The sequence below is a fragment of the Oncorhynchus gorbuscha genome, linkage group LG09, assembly GCF_021184085.1.
Source record: "Oncorhynchus gorbuscha isolate QuinsamMale2020 ecotype Even-year linkage group LG09, OgorEven_v1.0, whole genome shotgun sequence".
Taxonomy (NCBI): Eukaryota; Metazoa; Chordata; class Actinopteri; order Salmoniformes; family Salmonidae; genus Oncorhynchus; species Oncorhynchus gorbuscha.
In genome coordinates, this window is record NC_060181.1 from 38,772,095 (window position 1) to 38,789,355 (window position 17,261).

Sequence of the window (17,261 nt, forward strand, 5' to 3'; positions counted from 1 at the left end):
TAATACAGTACAGCTTGGTTTGGGCCAGCTCAGTACAGCTTGGTTTGGGCCAGCTCAGTACAGCTTGGTTTGGGCCAGCTCAGTACAGCTTGGTTTGGGTCAGCTCAGTACAGCTTGGTTTGGGTCAGTACAGATGCGTAACCAGGCCAGCTCAGTACAGCTTGGTTTGGGTCAGCTCAGTACAGCTTGGTTTGGGTCAGCTCAGTACAGCTTGGTTTGGGTCAGTACAGATGCGTAACCAGGCCAGCTCAGTACAGCTTGGTTTGGGTCAGCTCAGTACAGCTTGGTTTGGGTCAGTACAGATGCGTAACCAGGCCAGCTCAGTACAGCTTGGTTTGGGTCAGTAGTGTGAAAAGCCCTAAAGAGCATTACATTTTGTATTTTGCTGTGTGTGTGCACGCATGCTCTGAAATCCAGCTAATGTCTAGAAGATCCAACAAATGTCAGCAATTCTTGGACACAAGCATCGGTGCCTTGAGACGGGGGCATGGTGCACTTGCTTCATGTATCTACTACATTAAGCAGTAAAGCCTCTAACAACTCTTGCCACTGATGTGATTCCTGTGACAGACATTGGAGAGGCTGGAGCCCAACAAGTTCAAGCTTGGTTTGTTTTCGACACTCCTGAGGTAAGAATCCAGAGGGTAGTGAGACGGAGCGTTTAACCTTCCAACAGTTTTGCGTAAAGTCTTGTCACACGTCACATAACCACTTTGTCCATGTCAACTTCAATGGTGTAACTCCCTTTTGACATTTCGGAGCTTCATTGGAGCAAAATTCAGAGTCTATTTCTGCTCAATCGTGATTTCAGAATTTATATTATGGCTATTCATCATTGTTACTTCATTTTGTCTTCTTCGCACTTCAAATTTGGACGAGGCGCTAGAGTAGCCACGCAAACCAGATAGGTCATCTTATCTAGCTAGGCATTTCGCGAGTGAAATCTCAGCAATTCATTTTCTCTGCCAGATCATATTTCTCAATTTGCGTCATGCAAAATAAGCCAAATCATGACGCTTATGTCAGGTGTTGCCTGTCTGGAATGGGAAAACGGGGGAGGCTTTAACATGTAACACTGATTAGGCCCCCTACTACCTAGCAACCACAGCTGAGACCTAAAATGGTCCCTGTTTGATGGGTGACTAGCCCATCCACATAAACAACGACGGAAATGTGTCCACTGCTGGAAAAGGGCAAGTGTGGAAACAGCTAGTCCCTTTAATCAGTGAATGTGTCCCTTTAGTGTTATGTCGAAGTTGGTGTGGAACCTGGTATTAGAGGATATGTCCTTCCTATTTTGAGAGGATGTATTCTTCCTAGTTTGAGGGGATATTCTCTTCCTGTTTATCTTTAGTCCAGAATCATATCCTCACATTTACAGTCATACAGTGTTATTTTCTGCACATAATTCAAGTCCTGTGCACCATCTTGTTGACCTATGATTATCCTTGCCACGCCGCCTCCCCACAGCATCACTCATACACGTGGCATCTGGCGTTGCTGAGAACGGGTGCTACCTGCAGTGATTTGCTGTGTGTGTGTGCAAGTGTGTTAGTCCGGGCCAGATTAAGAAATCATAGGCCCCAGGGCTCTTTTTTTTTTACTAGCCCCCCCCTGCTCAATCCCCCTTTCACTCCACCCTCTCTCTTATTCACCTTGTTTCTCCGCCAATGCATTGCTTTCCTTCTCCTGCTCTTCCCTCCTCTACTCTCTCTTGCTCACTCACTCATTGATAGTGACTGGCATGCTGAGAGCCTAATCATTATTCCACAGGCGAGGTATGGCGCCGGGGCTGAATGTCAGTTCTCTGCTTCTTCTTTTTTTAACCCCCCCCCCCCTACTCTCCCTCACCCTCTAACGCTCTCTGGCTTTCCCGTTCGTAATCTTCCTAGCACACCTCTCTGACACTCTCTCTGGCTTTCCCCTCCATAGTGTTCTCTGGCTGTGGTGAACAGTGGGACCTCGCAGACGGGCCCTGAAAGGAGAGGACCGGAAGGGTGAACGAGGACGATAAAACACCACAATTTATACATGCAGATAAAGAGACGTGGGGACCACACTGCCCTTAAGCAGGGGACACTAATGTCAAGGTGTGCTTGTGTGTGAATGCATTAGCGTGTGCTGGTGTGTGTGTGTGTGTCTGTCTGTGTGTGTGTAGATGTGCGTTCATTTTTAGTATGTGTGACTTGCAGGCCAAAGAATGTAGCTTGACATTTGCATGTGGCTCATGTACTTGTTTTCCAATACATCTAGGCTGGTTCTGATTAGTATTATAGTTTCTATTCTGATGTAATAGACATTCCCGGTCATGTTTCATCCTTCTGAATATCTAGGCAGTATTGATTTCGTGCTCGGTCGTGACTCAATTTGCGTCACTTCACATTCAATTTCCCCCCATTTTATTTCCTCAGTCTTTCAGTTTTTCTTGCTTTGATCTCTCCCTGTCATTTGTCCTAATCTCATATAAAGCTCTGGAGCTAGCCATGTTCTCTATGTCAATAACGTCCCAGTGAGTGCTTCTCATTTCCTGCTGTGTCTTAAGCACCCAGTGGCAGCCACACGCCGTGACTAGTTCCAGACCAAATAAAAATGGATATCGAGATGTGTGTACCATTGATTTAGGGAGCTCTCCGTATCGAATGCTTTATTGTGATTCCTATAGCCTATGTGACTGTGTGTGTGTAGTGTAGGCTGTGTGTGTGTGTAAGAGGATGACAGAGGGGAGGAGAGTACCTATACACCATGACCCAGGGGGCTCTGCATTGAGAGAGGACAAAAAAAGAAAGTCTCATTAATTATGAGGGACGACGGTACGTAACACTCCAGTGGGGCAGGTTTATGAGCCCTGTCTCCCCCTGTGATCAGGCATTCCTTTTCACTCTATTCTACCCTCACTGGATGCTACTGCTGAACACACACACATGTGTCCTCAGCAATGAATTTTCTCCTGTAGCCATTCATCTGCCTTATGTTGTTTAACCACATAGCTTGTGTGTTTTGTGTATTCATGTGTGTACAGTATGTGTGTTTTGTTCCTGTGACTCATAAACAGAATATGGTGAGCTTTGTAGTGTGTGGATAGACATTGATATGCCTGTGTGTTTGTTTGTGCATGGAGTTTCAGTGTACTTCTACAGATGTAGGATCTTAATTTGAGCCAGTTTTCTACAGCAGGAAAATAATCCTGCAGCAACAGGAAATGTTTATTATGTGGATTATAATGAATGTACATTTTTGTAGGGGTTGATACACTTTTCGTAAGGGAAAATCAAGTCAGAAATTTCAACATTTCAAAGAAATTTGAAACCTTTTTTAAACCTCAAATACACGACAAGTTTTTAATTTCCTGCGTTGTAGAAACGTTCTCCTGCAACAGGATGATCAAATTAAGATCCTACATCTGTATGTCAGTGTGTTACTGTGTGAGTATGTTACAATATGCCTGCCTGTGTGTGACAAACAAATGTGGTTAAACAACACAAGGAAGATGAATGGCCATGTGAGAGAATCCATCACAGGCACGTGTGTGTGAGAGCGAGCGAGAGAGACTGGCTGATGTTTATTTTATGTATCCTTGATTGACAGAAGGGGATGAAAGGGTGGCAGCCAGTTGATATTTGACAGAGAGAGAGAGAGAGCTGGTTGAATTGGAGAGAGCTGAAGAGGTATTGAGATGCAGAGAGGGAGCGAGCAAGAGCTTGCTGCTGGTGATTGCAGTCAGTTCCTTCGCTAGCCACACACTGTGGAAATACAGCGTGCTCAATGCGGAGGAACAACGGGAAGAGAGGTGTTCGATAGAAAAGAGAGGAGTCAAAATGAAAACGGGGAACAGAGGAGCAATGACTAGTCTTTCACTCATCTCTAAATGGGCTGGTCCGTATGAACGAGAGGAGCACCACAGAGGCACAGAGAGGAAGAGGGCAGTTTCTCTCTTCTTGTGACAGCCTGGGGAGCCGTTTCGGGGTGTCATATTGTGACAGCGTTTGCCCTGCGTGTATTTGAGAGGGAGTGTGTGTATCTGTCTGCCTGTCAGACTCTGGAGTTGTGGTTGCCTCTTGGAAAGAAAGTGATCTATCATTCTTTTTGGAAAAGGGAATTTGGACGGGACGGATTTTGGGGAATTCAAGAAAGGCTTAAGGGACACTCCTGATGGGGTCGTAGTGTTTCTCCTCTGCTCTTCTCTCTGTTTTCTCTCTCTCTCTTTTCCCCCTTCCTCCTCCCCTTCTCCCTTTCTATCTCCACTTTTTCCCGGCACTGGTGCACATGCTCATTATAGCTGTCCATTTGGCTGAGACTCCCTCACTCGCTCTCCGTGGCAACCGCTAATCTCGCAGGGGCAACCGTTCGTTCGCCCATGGAGAGGGGACTGAGATGGGTGAGTGTGGTTTTTCCCTCCTCTTTTCTCCCCCTTTTCTTCTCCTGTTCTCTCATTCCCTTTTTTCTGTCACGTCTTTATCTCGACCGTCGGTATTTGTCCATTTGTTTCTCATCAATCACCCCTCATCCAAATCGACTACTGTCATCCATCAGCCATTTTATCACCTTACTCTGTTTCGCTCCCCTCTTTTCCTCTCCTCCTCTTTCTCGTTCCCTTGTTTCTCACATCACTCATCCCCACCGTCACCCACCGAGCCGTCCATCGAGGGCGCAAACATACGTACGAAACTGGACGTCAACTGACATGCAACCTAAACCATGGCGTTTTGGGTCAAAAAACGTTGCTCACTACCCCGCCATCCCCATTTGTCCAGACAACCCCCCTCTTCCCCCCCAGTTCTCTCACCCCTACTCCATCTCCATGACATCCCCATACCATTCACCACTACCATCACCACAGTTCCACTGACCCCAATATATTTTTGTCAGTGTCTGAAAAGCCATAAGGAATGTATGGCTGTATGCTGATGCTAGCTGTCACTCTGGGTGATTGAGGGTGATAATAGCACAAGCTGTGTTCTGCTACTGATATCACCATCACTCTGTGTGATGGAGTGATGGTAGGTTTGGTTGTTGCAGTGGTGTAAACACCTGAAGCAGGGTAGTGTTGTGCCATATATATATATATATATATATATATATATATAGCAGGGGGCGTTCGGGGATAGAACACAGCAATGACAAACCAGTGTTTGTTCAATAACACTATAGCTACACCTCAGGGGATGTTGTGAGTTCTCGTGCACATACAAACACAGCCTGACTCTCTCTCTCACACACACACACACACACACACACACACACACACACACACACACACACACACACACACACACACACACACACACACACACACACACACACACACACACACACACACTCATTCTTAAACAACCAGGAAAACACAGATGCACAAAGGGGTACAGACACAAGCACACAAACACACTGCTTTGCCATCTGGCTGTTCCACAGGTTCCTCCATTCTGAGACATACAGTGCATGGTGCTTTAGCGTAGAAAGATGCAAAGATGGCCTGCCACTAAAACAACCTGAAGCCTAGCGAATAATGGGGAAAATAAGGAGAGAACTATGATTTAAAAACAATGACTCATGGGATTGGAAACAGAAGTTATAAATGACATTGAAATAGAGTTGAGATGATATCAGAGCAAACCAGCACTTCTTTTGTCTGGGCCTCAATTTCTAACCCAGATGATGTAAACAGAGATAAATCAGACAATGCTTAGGGGACATCAGTCATGTTTAAAAGGCTCAAACCGTGTGTATTCCACTGGAAAGCCATTCATACTCGTATTGCAGTTGCCCGTAAGCACAGATCCAGGGCCAGTTTGTTTTTCATCTCAGGATGGTTTACGGTAAGAGCAGGGGTGAGGAAGAGCTGATCTGAGATCTAGTATAAGGGGCATCCTTTGCCTGTAGCTTTTCTCTGCATCCAGCTAATTTGCCTGCCATCATTGTTCACCGTCACATGAATTCCCAACTCCCAACACCTACTCAGCACACACACTTTCAGTTCTCACACACTCAGACATCTGTCGATCTGTCGCACAAGAATTGAAAGCATCCACATCCACAGATAGAACTCGTTCCCCATCGGTACATTGGAGCTTGTTGTACTCTGCAGATGCACTTTCGGCTGGAGTGTTGTGGTGATGCCGGGTAGATCTAAGTGCTAAAGCGGAGTGTAGCCGCTCGTCGGTAGCAACATGGGGATCATAGAGGCCACTTGACCACCATCCCCCGCAATGGCAGGCAAGCTGCGGCTGTTCGGCTCCAGCTGCCACTGATGGCGTTAGGTAAAGGGAACTAACGTTAAGAAATTGTTACTAAAACGTTGGTGGAATATTACGGAACGTGCCGTTACGGATCATCTCCTATGTCCACCGCTGTGGCTGCACAAACACGTGTTACATGATTTATTTTTTTGACCCCCTGACCAGCCTCTGCGTTTTCTGAAACCTACGCCCTTGGTGGTAATGTTTCTGATATGACCGTGCTGGGAATGTAATAACAACAGTAAGGGAACATTTAGAGAGTGTTCGTTTGCAGCAGATGCATGTGTAAATGTCGACGTTACACTTACTTAGAAGAGCAGACATGTATGTACTGCATTGTAAAGAGACATTAGTGAGAGATACTAAAAGCTGTAAAAAAAATCCAAATAAAAATGCCTCCCACAACTTAAAACGTTTATGTAACCAGTTCCACGGCTAGTAACCTTTTTTATAGTTTTAAGTTGGCGGGAAAGTTATACCATCGTTCATTCCTGATTTGAGCAAGTGGTGTTTACATTCAAGTCCGCTGAACTATGCATTATTTTAATTGGATGGAAGGTCATAGTATGCGCAACTGCAAAGGTCATTTTTATGTTGACAGGTGACTGTGCCTGCTATGAAGCTCTACGGAAATAGATGTTGTAGTTGAGCGTGGTCCCTTGATAATTAAATGGAATAAGATTAAATCATATTAGAATTATTATTATTATTTTTTTTTACATGATATTTTCTAGGAGACACTGTAAATAATGGCTGTGGATATATGACGTTGAAATGGAAGCGTCAGTGTAAATACACTCTTTCGCTCTCTATTCTACCCTCTTTATCTCCCTTTCCCTTTCATTACAGATTCAAAATCACCCCTGGAGACTTTTCCACATGGTGTCCATTTCCTGCCCTGCCAAGGGCCACACTTCCCTCCACGGGGCCACTCTTCTGTGTGATAACCTCTAGAGTACCCAGCGTCCTTCACACCTAAAGACTTTGCATCAAGCTGGATTTCTTTTGGGGGGTGCTATGGCAACCCATTCCATTTCCTGCCACGTTGAATGAAGAGCGGACTTGGTGTCATTTTTTTTTCTGTATGATACAGCTTCACACAAGTGGATGTGAGAACTAAAAGACAGGAAAGCCCATCGGTTCCCAATAATTTCCTGCCAAGGATTCTGTGGCATGATGTCTCACACGAGGTGAATTATCATTCCAGGTAATCTTGGTTCAACGTAAATACTTTTTTTGTATCATGCTGTGATCTACAAAGCAGTGGATTAACTCTCAGTACCCAGAACTGAGAGAGAATTTGAAATTGCAACTAGGTTATTATCTGCCCATCTCTTCTCTCATATTGCCATCGTTTCAGTTTTTGCTTTTGAGTAATTATCATTGGCTTAATCAAAGAGGCAGCATGCAATTCTTCTGGCCCTACCGGTGCAAAAGACATCTGAAACAAAGACATTAGTTAAAAAAAAAAAAATGTTTTAAGTCTGGTTAAAGAAAAAGAGTGTAACAAAGAAAGGGAGTCAAGTGGGGAACAGGTGTAGAGAATCTAAAAAGATCAAAGTGAGAGAGAGAGTGAGGCTAAGAGTCAGGCTGATATTTTGCAGAAGCCCGGTCATAGAGGAGACAGGAGAGCAGAGAGACGGGAGAGAATCCGTAGGGAAGGTTGGGCAGGCGGATGGATAGAGTGGGGGGTTCTGGGTAAAGATAAGGGGGCCATTTCAGTCAGATAGTGGGGTAACGGATCCCAACCTTTTTAGACTGACACCCACCAGTGTCATTGGCATTCTCTGCACTGCCTTCCTCGTTGTTCCTCAGGCGAGAGTGCAAGAGGGGGAAGGGGGGGGAAAGAGAGAGGAACTAGTGACTGAAAGATTGGACTGTCGCCACAATCGGGGCCAATTAAGATAATTTATAATTTATATGCCTTAATCTTGCCAGTCAGGTGGGAGAGATATATACAGAGAGAGGACGAGTGAGGGGGAACCGAAATCGAGAGGGGAACAGGTGCCACAGATACACGTCATTATCGCCTTCCTCTTTAATTTAGTTAGTTTTCTACCAACCCCCCCCCCCCCTTTTTAATCTCGGGAACGAGATCCTTTTTGAGGGCTGTTCTGGTTGAGGCAAGGAAGGCCTTTGCCCGTTTGCCGAAAGGGAAGGCAGGAGAGAGAAACGGTTGTTTTTTTTTCAATTGAAACAGAATGGTCTTTCTCCTCCCCAGCTCTTATATATGTTAGCAGCACACACTCTTTCATCCTGCCATCTCTTCATTGCTCCGTCAGGGCAGAAAGTGAGACACTTCTCTTTCCGTTTGTCTGCATCCCCTTTCCCACAGCTGTTGGATATTTTTCTCTCCCCTACAAAAATCCTCATTTTCCACCCGAAGGGAATCTTTTCCTAGTAAAGGACATCCCTAAGGGTTGGACATTACTCCTATATAGGTTTCCCCCATACTATATCTTATCACCATATCAAGAAGAAAACACTGCTTGGTGAAAGGAAATAGAAAATCCTTCCAAACCTCTACTTCAAACCCAGAGACCCCCCTCCCCCCCTGTGACCCCCCTTCTCTTCACCCCTCCTCTTGGATCTTACTCCTCTTTCTCCATTCCTGTTATCCGTGGGGTATCCTACTTCCTGCCAGGACTAAGCCGGCTTGCATCCCCGGGAATCTTTTGATATCGGCTCCTGGTGTCGTCTGATTCATTCTGTGAGTATTCCTCTCTCTCTCTCTCCCCCTCTCTTTTGGTGTGTGAGTACGTCATTGTGTGTCTACAGGCACCTTGCCTCCTATTAAAGGAACATTGAAGGCAGTCAATTTAGGAAGTAAACAGGAAGTACAATTCAATAATCGAGGAAAGGTTGTATATTTTGAATGAACTCAATCAAATGAAAAGTAGAAGCTATTCATTTCAAAAGTGAACATTCTCTTAAAATGCAGCATCATATTGGGATGATTTCTGTGTTTTGAAAGTTGTATATCTTGAAAACTTGTGCTGACAAGCAAAACATTTTGGGACGATGTCAACAATGGACTAATAACAAAAGATATTTATGGGGTGGAATTTCTTTTAAGTCTTCTCTCCCTTATTTTTTATTATAGTGGCGAGCTTGTGTTAATGCTCTCGATTTAAAGGGTAGACGATTTAGTCGGTGTGTCTGTCTCTCTCTGTGTGTGTGTGAGAAAGACGTATCTACATGTGAGTGAGGCAGTAGTGTTGATGAATGATGCTCCTGAGATACTTAGTGGATGATTGTAGAGAATTATACTGGTATGTTTGTGTCCTCAGTGCAATGTGCTTATGTAACTGAACCAAAATATAAACGCAATCCCAGAAATGTTCCATTCTCACAAATTATATGCACAAATTTGTTTACACCCCTATTAGTGAGCATTTTCCCTTTGCCAATATTAACCATCCACCTGACAGATGTGGCATATCAAGAAGATGATTAAACAGCATGATCATTACACAGGTGCACCTTGTGCTAGGGTCAGTAAAAGGCCACTTAAAATGTGCAGTTTGGTCACAAAACACAATGCAAAAGATGTCTTGTGTTTTCAGGGCGTGTTCAAGTGGCATGCTGACTGCAGGAATGTCCACCATTCCCTGTGTCAGAGAATTTCATGCTCATTTCTTTACCATAAGCTGCCTACAGGGCCTCCCAGGTGGCGTAGCAGTCTGAGGCACTGCATCGCAGGGCTAGAGGCATCACTACAGATCCGTGTTTGATCCCGGGCTGTGCCGCACCCTGCCAGAACAGGGGGACCCCATGGCTTGCATGGCTCTTGGCCTCTACCGAGTCCGTATGGGACTTGCAGCGATGGGACAAGACTGCAATTACCAATTGGAAATCACGAAATTTGGAAGGAAAAGGGGTAAACATTAAAAAAAAAAAATAATATAAAAACCTGCCTCCAATGTTGTTTTAGAGAATTTGGCAGTACATCCAACCGGCCTCACAACACACCAGCCCACGACATCCACATCCAGCGTCTTCACCTGCGGGTTTTTCTGTCCGTAATTAAAGCCTTTTTGTGGCGATAAACCCATTCTTATTGGCTGGGCCTGGCTCCCCAGTGGATGGGCTGCCAAGTGGGTGGGCCTATGCCCTCCCAGGCCCACCCATGGCTACACCATTGCCTAGTTATTTGAAATCCATAGATTAGGGTCTTATAAATATATTTCAATTCCGATTTCCTTGTATAAACTGTAACTCAGTAAAATCTTTTCAATTGTTGTTGCGTTTAAATTTTTTGTTGAGTATATGAGTGTTCCTTTTTTTTAGTAACGCGTTTGATGGAGTGTGTTGATGTACAAGCTCTCAAGCTGTGTGAGTGTGTATCAGGGCTGGGCTCAACTCGAAATTGAAGGCAGTCAATTCAGGAAGTGATTTGAACAACAAAAATTCAGAAAATGTATAACCTTTTGAAATGAATAGCTTCTACTTTTCCGTTTATTCAGTTTATCAAGTCAAGCAAAATAAACAACCTTTTTTTCCATGATTGAACTGTAGTTTGAGTAGTTCCTGTGTGGCTCAGTTGGTAGAGCATGGTGATTTCAATGCCAGGATTGTGGGTCTAATTGCCACGAAGGGACGAGTATGAAAAATGTATCAACTCACTACTTGTAAGTCGCACTGGATGAGTGTCTGTTAAATGTTTGAAATGTAGATCCCACAACCCTGGTGTGTATGTGCCTTTTTGTGTACTGTGTGTGCCAAAGCAAGGCCTATACTTTACATTGATGGTCAACACTTTACATACATGTGTATTGAGTGCTTGCCACTTCACGAGGCTACCATAGGAAAACACAGCAGCATGTTTTCATACAGAGTAACATCCAACTGTAAAAAGAAAATTCTAAATGGTCCACATTGCAGCAGGACTATGCTCATACAATTTACAGGTACAGTATACTATTAACCCTGGGATAGTAATTGATGGTCCCACCGAATTAAACTCCCCAAGGTATATCAATAGATGGTCAATCTACACCGACCGAATTTCAAGGAAGCACCAAGAAGGCTATTTCCTCCAATAAGTAACCGTGGTGTATGATACGATTAAGATCCATTTGTCTTTGTGCCCTTTCATCCCAACTCCACTGACACCCTCCTAGTTCTGCAGAGCTCTCTATATTGTAGTGCTGAGACCTCTATCACTTTCCAGGGAACACACACAGGGCCATGGGTCGTTAATTGGAAAGCCATATTAATATTCTGCTTGAGCTAGACGGAGGAAAATCACCCCTATTTACAGTAAATCACTTGGTGGGACATTACTTGTTTTTTTTCTTCTCCCTCTGGACATAAGTCTTGCCCGGGAAAAGTTGCCCGGGAGGTTTGTACAATAGTTTAAGACTTGAATATGGATTGTCAATCTATTGCCCTTTTTATTCTGGTTGGAGAGTTGACGTTTCGGATGTTGACGCTACGGAATATATGTTTTTGAGGTCAGCGTCGGATCTGGATATCATCAGTAATCGAATGTATTTGTGTTGATTTAGTGACAGTTATGCGAGCTTGGACAATGCAATCATTCAGTGACGGTGAGTCACGTCAGCGATCAGATTCTGTTCTGTTTATCGCTGAGGATTTTTTTTGTCCGTCACACGGAACACCACTCTGTTGATCCATTCATAGTGATACATGTCAGTGAGATTTATGCTGATTCATCCACCCATACGTCAGTGCCAATCTGGGATGAACTACAATGCAACCTGCGTTTACATTCTTATACAACAGCTCTGTGTTTGAAATGGATACGAGGTGGATATAAGCCAAGTGTGTGCATGAATGTTTTAAAAATTCCAGATTCTGTGCTGCTAGGAACTCATTTGGATGGGCATCAATTGTTTTCCTCAACAACAACAAACCATTTCTCTGAACTCATCTATTCTTCTCAACCTTGGCAACACGTTCTAAGTACTGTCTCACGCTAAATAAAGAGGTCCAAAATCACAGCCAGAAAGAAATGATACATCACGGAAACTTCTGCCAGGGCGCCGATAGCTAATATCAGTCATGGTAAGTGATTAGTAGGTTAAGATTAGGTTGGAGTGATTATATGCGTGGTGGCCTTACCTCAACTGATGAGCACCTTAGCTGGAGTGTGTGTGTGCAGCGTTCAACCCTTAAGTCAAAGCTGCTCACTGGAGCAGGATGCTGCTTCTACTGCGGCACATCGCTGGCTCTGCAGCACACACAGGGGTCAGCACATGTTGCAGACACACTGCCACTAAACAAACACGCAGACAGAGAGGGTGTACGAGCACACACACACACACACACACCAAGAAGCACTATCGGCTGGGTGGAAGGCGGAGGACAGTGGAGCAGGACAGGCGTTTGGGTCAAAGCATGTCCTCGTGGGACAGCCTCAGCTGGGGTTTTGTCACCCTGCTATTGGTGGATCGGATCGCCCCATTTTGTTTAGCAATTTGTCACATCCTCGATGACGGTAGTAAAGGATGTCCCAGTCGGCCAGTGGCAGAGGTTACAAATATAGAGTTCTAGAGCCTTCCTAGGTGCTGGAATGTCAGCATTGCAGTCAAATCGAGAGAGTGGGGACAAAAAACGCAGCTGCCAGCATCCCCACGGTGTCCTCTTCTATTGCAGTTCGTCTTTGTTGACACCTTTTTTGGAATGTTGAAATCTTCTTGAGCTCTGTTAGATAGTGAGGTGAAACTACTTTTTTCATGTACAGTTGAAGTCGGAAGTGTACATACACCTTAGCCAAATACATTTAAACTCAGTTTTTCACAATTCCTGACATTTAATCCTAGTAAATATTAGGTCAGTTAGGATCACCACTTTATTTTAAGAATGTGAAATGTCAGAATAATAGTAGAGAGAATGATTTATTTCAGCTTTTATTTCTTTCATCACATTCCCAGTGGGTCAGAAGTTTACATACACTCAATTAGTATTTGGTAGCATTGCCTTTACATTTTTTAACTTAGGTCAAACGTTTTGGGTAGCCTTCCACAAGCTTCCCACAATAAGTTGGGTTAATTTTGGCCCATTCCTCCTGACAGAGCTGGTGTAACTGAGTCAGGTTTATAAGCCTCCTTGCTCACACACGCTTTTTCAGTTCTGCCCACAAATTTTCTATGGGATTGAGGTTAGGGCTTTGTGATGGCCACTACAATACCTTGACTTTGTTGTCCTTAAGCCATTTTCCCAACAACTTTGGAAGTATGCTTGGGGTCATTGTCCATTTGGAAGACCCATTTGTGACCAAGCTTTAACTTCCTGACTGATGTCTTGAGATGTTGCTTCAATATATCCACATCATTTCCCTCCCTCATGATGCCATCTAGTTTGTGAAGTGCACCAGTCCCTCCTGCAGCAAAGCACCCCCACACCATGATGCTGCCACCCCCGTGCTTCACGGTTGGGATGGTGTTCTTCGGCTTGCAAGCCTCCCCCTTTTTCCTCCAAACATAATGATGGACATTATGGCTAAACAGTTCTATTTTTGTTTCATCAGAGCAGAGGACATTTCTCCGAAAAAGTACGATCTTTGTCCCCATGTGCAGTTGCAAACCTAGTCTGGCTTTTATTTATGGTGCTTTTGGAGCAGTGTCTTCTTCCTTGCTGAGTGGCCTTTCAGGTTATGTCGATATAGGACTCGTTTAACTGTAGATATAAATACTTTTGTACCTGTTTCCTCCAGCATCTTCACAAGGTCCTTTGCTGTTGTTCTGGGATTGATTTGCACTTTTCGCACCAAAGTATGTTCATCTTTAGGAGACAGAATGTGTCTCCTTCCTACAGACAGTGTGTCACGTGGTCGTGGCTTGCTATATAAAGCAGGCAGACAGGCATTGAGGCATTCAGTTACTGTTCAATTGAATGTTAGAATGGGCAAAACGAGTGACCTAAGCAACTTTGAGCGGGGTGTGATTGTCGGTGCCAGGCGCACTGGTTCGAGTATCTCAGAAACAGCCGCCCTCCTGGGCTTTTCACGCACAACACTGTCTAGGGTTTACCGAGAACGGTGCGCAAACAAAAAACATCCAGTCAGCGACAGTCCTGTGGGCGAAAACAGCTCGTTGATGAGAGAGGTCAAAGGACAATGGCAAGAATCGTGCAAGCTAACAGACGGGCCACAAACAGACATATAACGGCGCAGTACAACAGTGGTGTGCAGAACTGCATCTCGGAACACACAGTAGACGACCACACCGGGTTTCACTCCTTTCAGCTAAAAACAAGAAGAAGCAGTTCCAGTGGGCACGTTATCACCAACACTGGATAATTGATTGGAAAAAACTTTACCTGGAACGTGACAGTAAGTTCAGTTGACTTGAGTGGCCTGCGCAGTCCCCAGACTTCAACCCTATAGAGCATCTTTCCGACGAGATGGAACTGGCTGTACGCAGCATGAATGTACCGACATCTTGTAGAATGCCTTAAAGAATTCAGGCTGTTCTGGAGGCAAAGGACGGTCTGACCTAGTACTAGATGGGTGTACCTATTCACACCCCTTGACTTCTTCCACATTTTGTCATTACAGCCTGAATTTAAAATGGGATAAAGTTTTTAAAAAATTGTTTTCCTATGCCTCGCAAAGAAGGACACCTATATATAGATAGATGGGTTTAAATTAAAAAGCAGACATTGAAATATCCCTTTGAGCATGGTGAAGTTATTAATTACACTTTGGATGGTGTATCAATACACCCAGTTACTACAAAGATACAGGTTTCCTTCCTAACTCAGTTGTCGGAAAGGATGGAAACCGCTCAGGGATTTCACTATGGTGAACTTGGTGACTTTAAAACAGTTACAGAGTTTAGTGGCTGTGATAGGAGAAATCTAAGGATGGATCAACAACATTGTACTCACTCCACAATACTAACCTAATTGACAGAGTGAAAAGAAGGAAGCCTGTACAGGATAAAATATTCCAAAACGTGCATCCTTTTTGCCACAATGCACTAAAGTAATACTGCAAACAATGTGGCAAAGCAATTCACTTTTTGTCCTGCATTCAAAGCGTTATGTCACTCTTCACCCCCTCCAGGTGTCTCTTGTTATCCCTGGTGTATATAACACTGTGTTTCCTTTCTCTCTGTGCCAGTTCGTCTTGTATGTTCCAAGTCAACCAGCGTGTTTTTCCCGTGCGCTTGCCTTTTCTATTTTCTTTTACTAGTCCTCCCGGTTTTGACCCTTGCCTGTTTTCTGGACTCTGTACCTGCCTGCACTGACCTTGAGCCTGCCTGCCACACTGTACCTCCTGGACACTGAACTGGTTTTGACCTTTTGCCTGTCCACGACCATTCTCTTGCCTACTCCTTTTGGATACAATAAATATCAAAGACTCAAACCATCTGCCTCCCGTGTCTGCATCTGGGTCTCGCCTTGTGCTCTTATACATTATGCTTGGAGCAAATCCAATACAACACATTACTGAGTACCTCTCAACATATTTTCAGGCATAGTGGTGGCTGCATCATGTTATGGGTATGTTTGTAATTTTTCTGGGCAAAAAATACACTGAATGAAACGAAGCACAGGTAAAATCGTGTCGGAAAACCTAGTTCAGTCTGCTTTCCACCAGACACTGGGAGATTAATTCACCTTTCAGCAGGACAATAACCTAAAACATAAATCTACACTTGAGTTGCTTACCAAGAAGACAATGAATATTTGGCTGAGTTACAGTGTTAACTTAAGTCTGCTTATAAAATCATGACAAGACCTAAAAATGGTTGTCTAGCAATGATCAACAACCAATTTGTCAGATCTTGAAGAATTTTGAGAAGAATAATGGGTAAATGTTGCAAAATCCAGGTGCAGAATGCTCTTCGACATACCCAGAAATGACTCACAGCTGTTATCGCTGCCAAAGGTGATTCTATCATGTATTGACTTAGGGGTTTAAATAGTTATCTAATCAAGATATATTAGTGCTTTGTTTTTCATAAATGTTTTACTAATGTTAGAATTGTTCTTCCACTTTGACATTACAGTGTATTTAGTGTAGATCATTGACCAAAAAAAATACAAATCCATTTTAATGTGGAAAAAATGGGTGTGAATACTTTCTGAAGGCACTATATAAAACACAGGGAAATCAGATTTTTGACCGCACTGGGCCTTTAAGAGATGGATTTTAAAAGACTGAGTCAGTACGGGGTGTAATTGTGTATACAAATGAGTCATTCCTCACATTTCCAATGGTTTTGCCTATAGCAGATGACAATCAACCAGCATATTCGTATTTTGAGCTTTGTCAAGGACACCTGCAGTGAAGCGAAATACTCAGTGAATGGATCCCCTTTCAGGATGTTATCTCAAGTTCTCTGCCAAAACCAATTGAATCCAGCACAGGGCTGTTGGATTCTTTCACATTTCTGTAAACATTCCTCTCAAAGGCTCTTGTTAGTTCAAGCATCATAAAGCTAGTGTCAAGGGTCTTGATCAGTGATCGCCCTTGAGCATTAAAGCACAAGCCTAAGGGTGATTGACCTTGTTATTCAGGCCGATTGTTGTTTGTTCACTATTACAAAGGATCAATGCTATAGGATCCCAATCACTGTCAAGTGCAAAGGTCTTCTTGAAGTCTCTGTTTGGGATGGTTGCTGTTCAGTCAGTGCCTTGTTACGTGGTTGGTTACAGTTTCAAAAGGTTGCTGATCTGCAACTGTCAGATCTTTGTGGAAAATATTTGCTTAGTTTACTTGTGTGTTGGGTGCTGTAGAGTGGAATACATCAACCACACTGAGTGGTAGAGTAAAGAAACCACATTTAGATTTGAACTGTTGTCATAGTTACCTTTTGTGGGTATAGAAAAATGTCGAGCTTTATTAGGGAATCATACGAAAAAACAGCTGTTCGCTGACCTCTGATTGCATTAATACTCAGTAACAACAAAAGCCTAATTGTGAATGTGCGAAAGTGGTGCAGTTATCAGGGTCTTTCCATCAACATTCGCCAAGCATCAATGTCTCAGCTTGGTAGCACAGCCATTACTCAGTAAATGTCTCTGTCCAACTAACATTCACCAACAATGGCA

The 17,261-nt window shown here is 43.8% G+C and overlaps 1 protein-coding gene across 3 annotated transcripts in view; it reads left to right on the forward strand.

The window, feature by feature from the left end:
* The first annotated feature begins 3,652 nt into the window (after window positions 1-3,652).
* LOC124043557 (glutamate receptor ionotropic, kainate 5-like) overlaps window positions 3,653-17,261 on the forward strand; it is a 99,946-nt gene continuing 86,337 nt past the window's right edge. For 2 of the 3 annotated variants that reach the window (XM_046362261.1, XM_046362264.1), the window contains exons 1-2: window positions 3,653-4,375; window positions 7,083-8,943. The gene's annotated coding sequence lies outside the window, so the exon portion shown is untranslated. The remainder of the gene's footprint in view (window positions 4,376-7,082; window positions 8,944-17,261) is intronic. The other variant, XM_046362263.1, reaches the window with a different exon arrangement.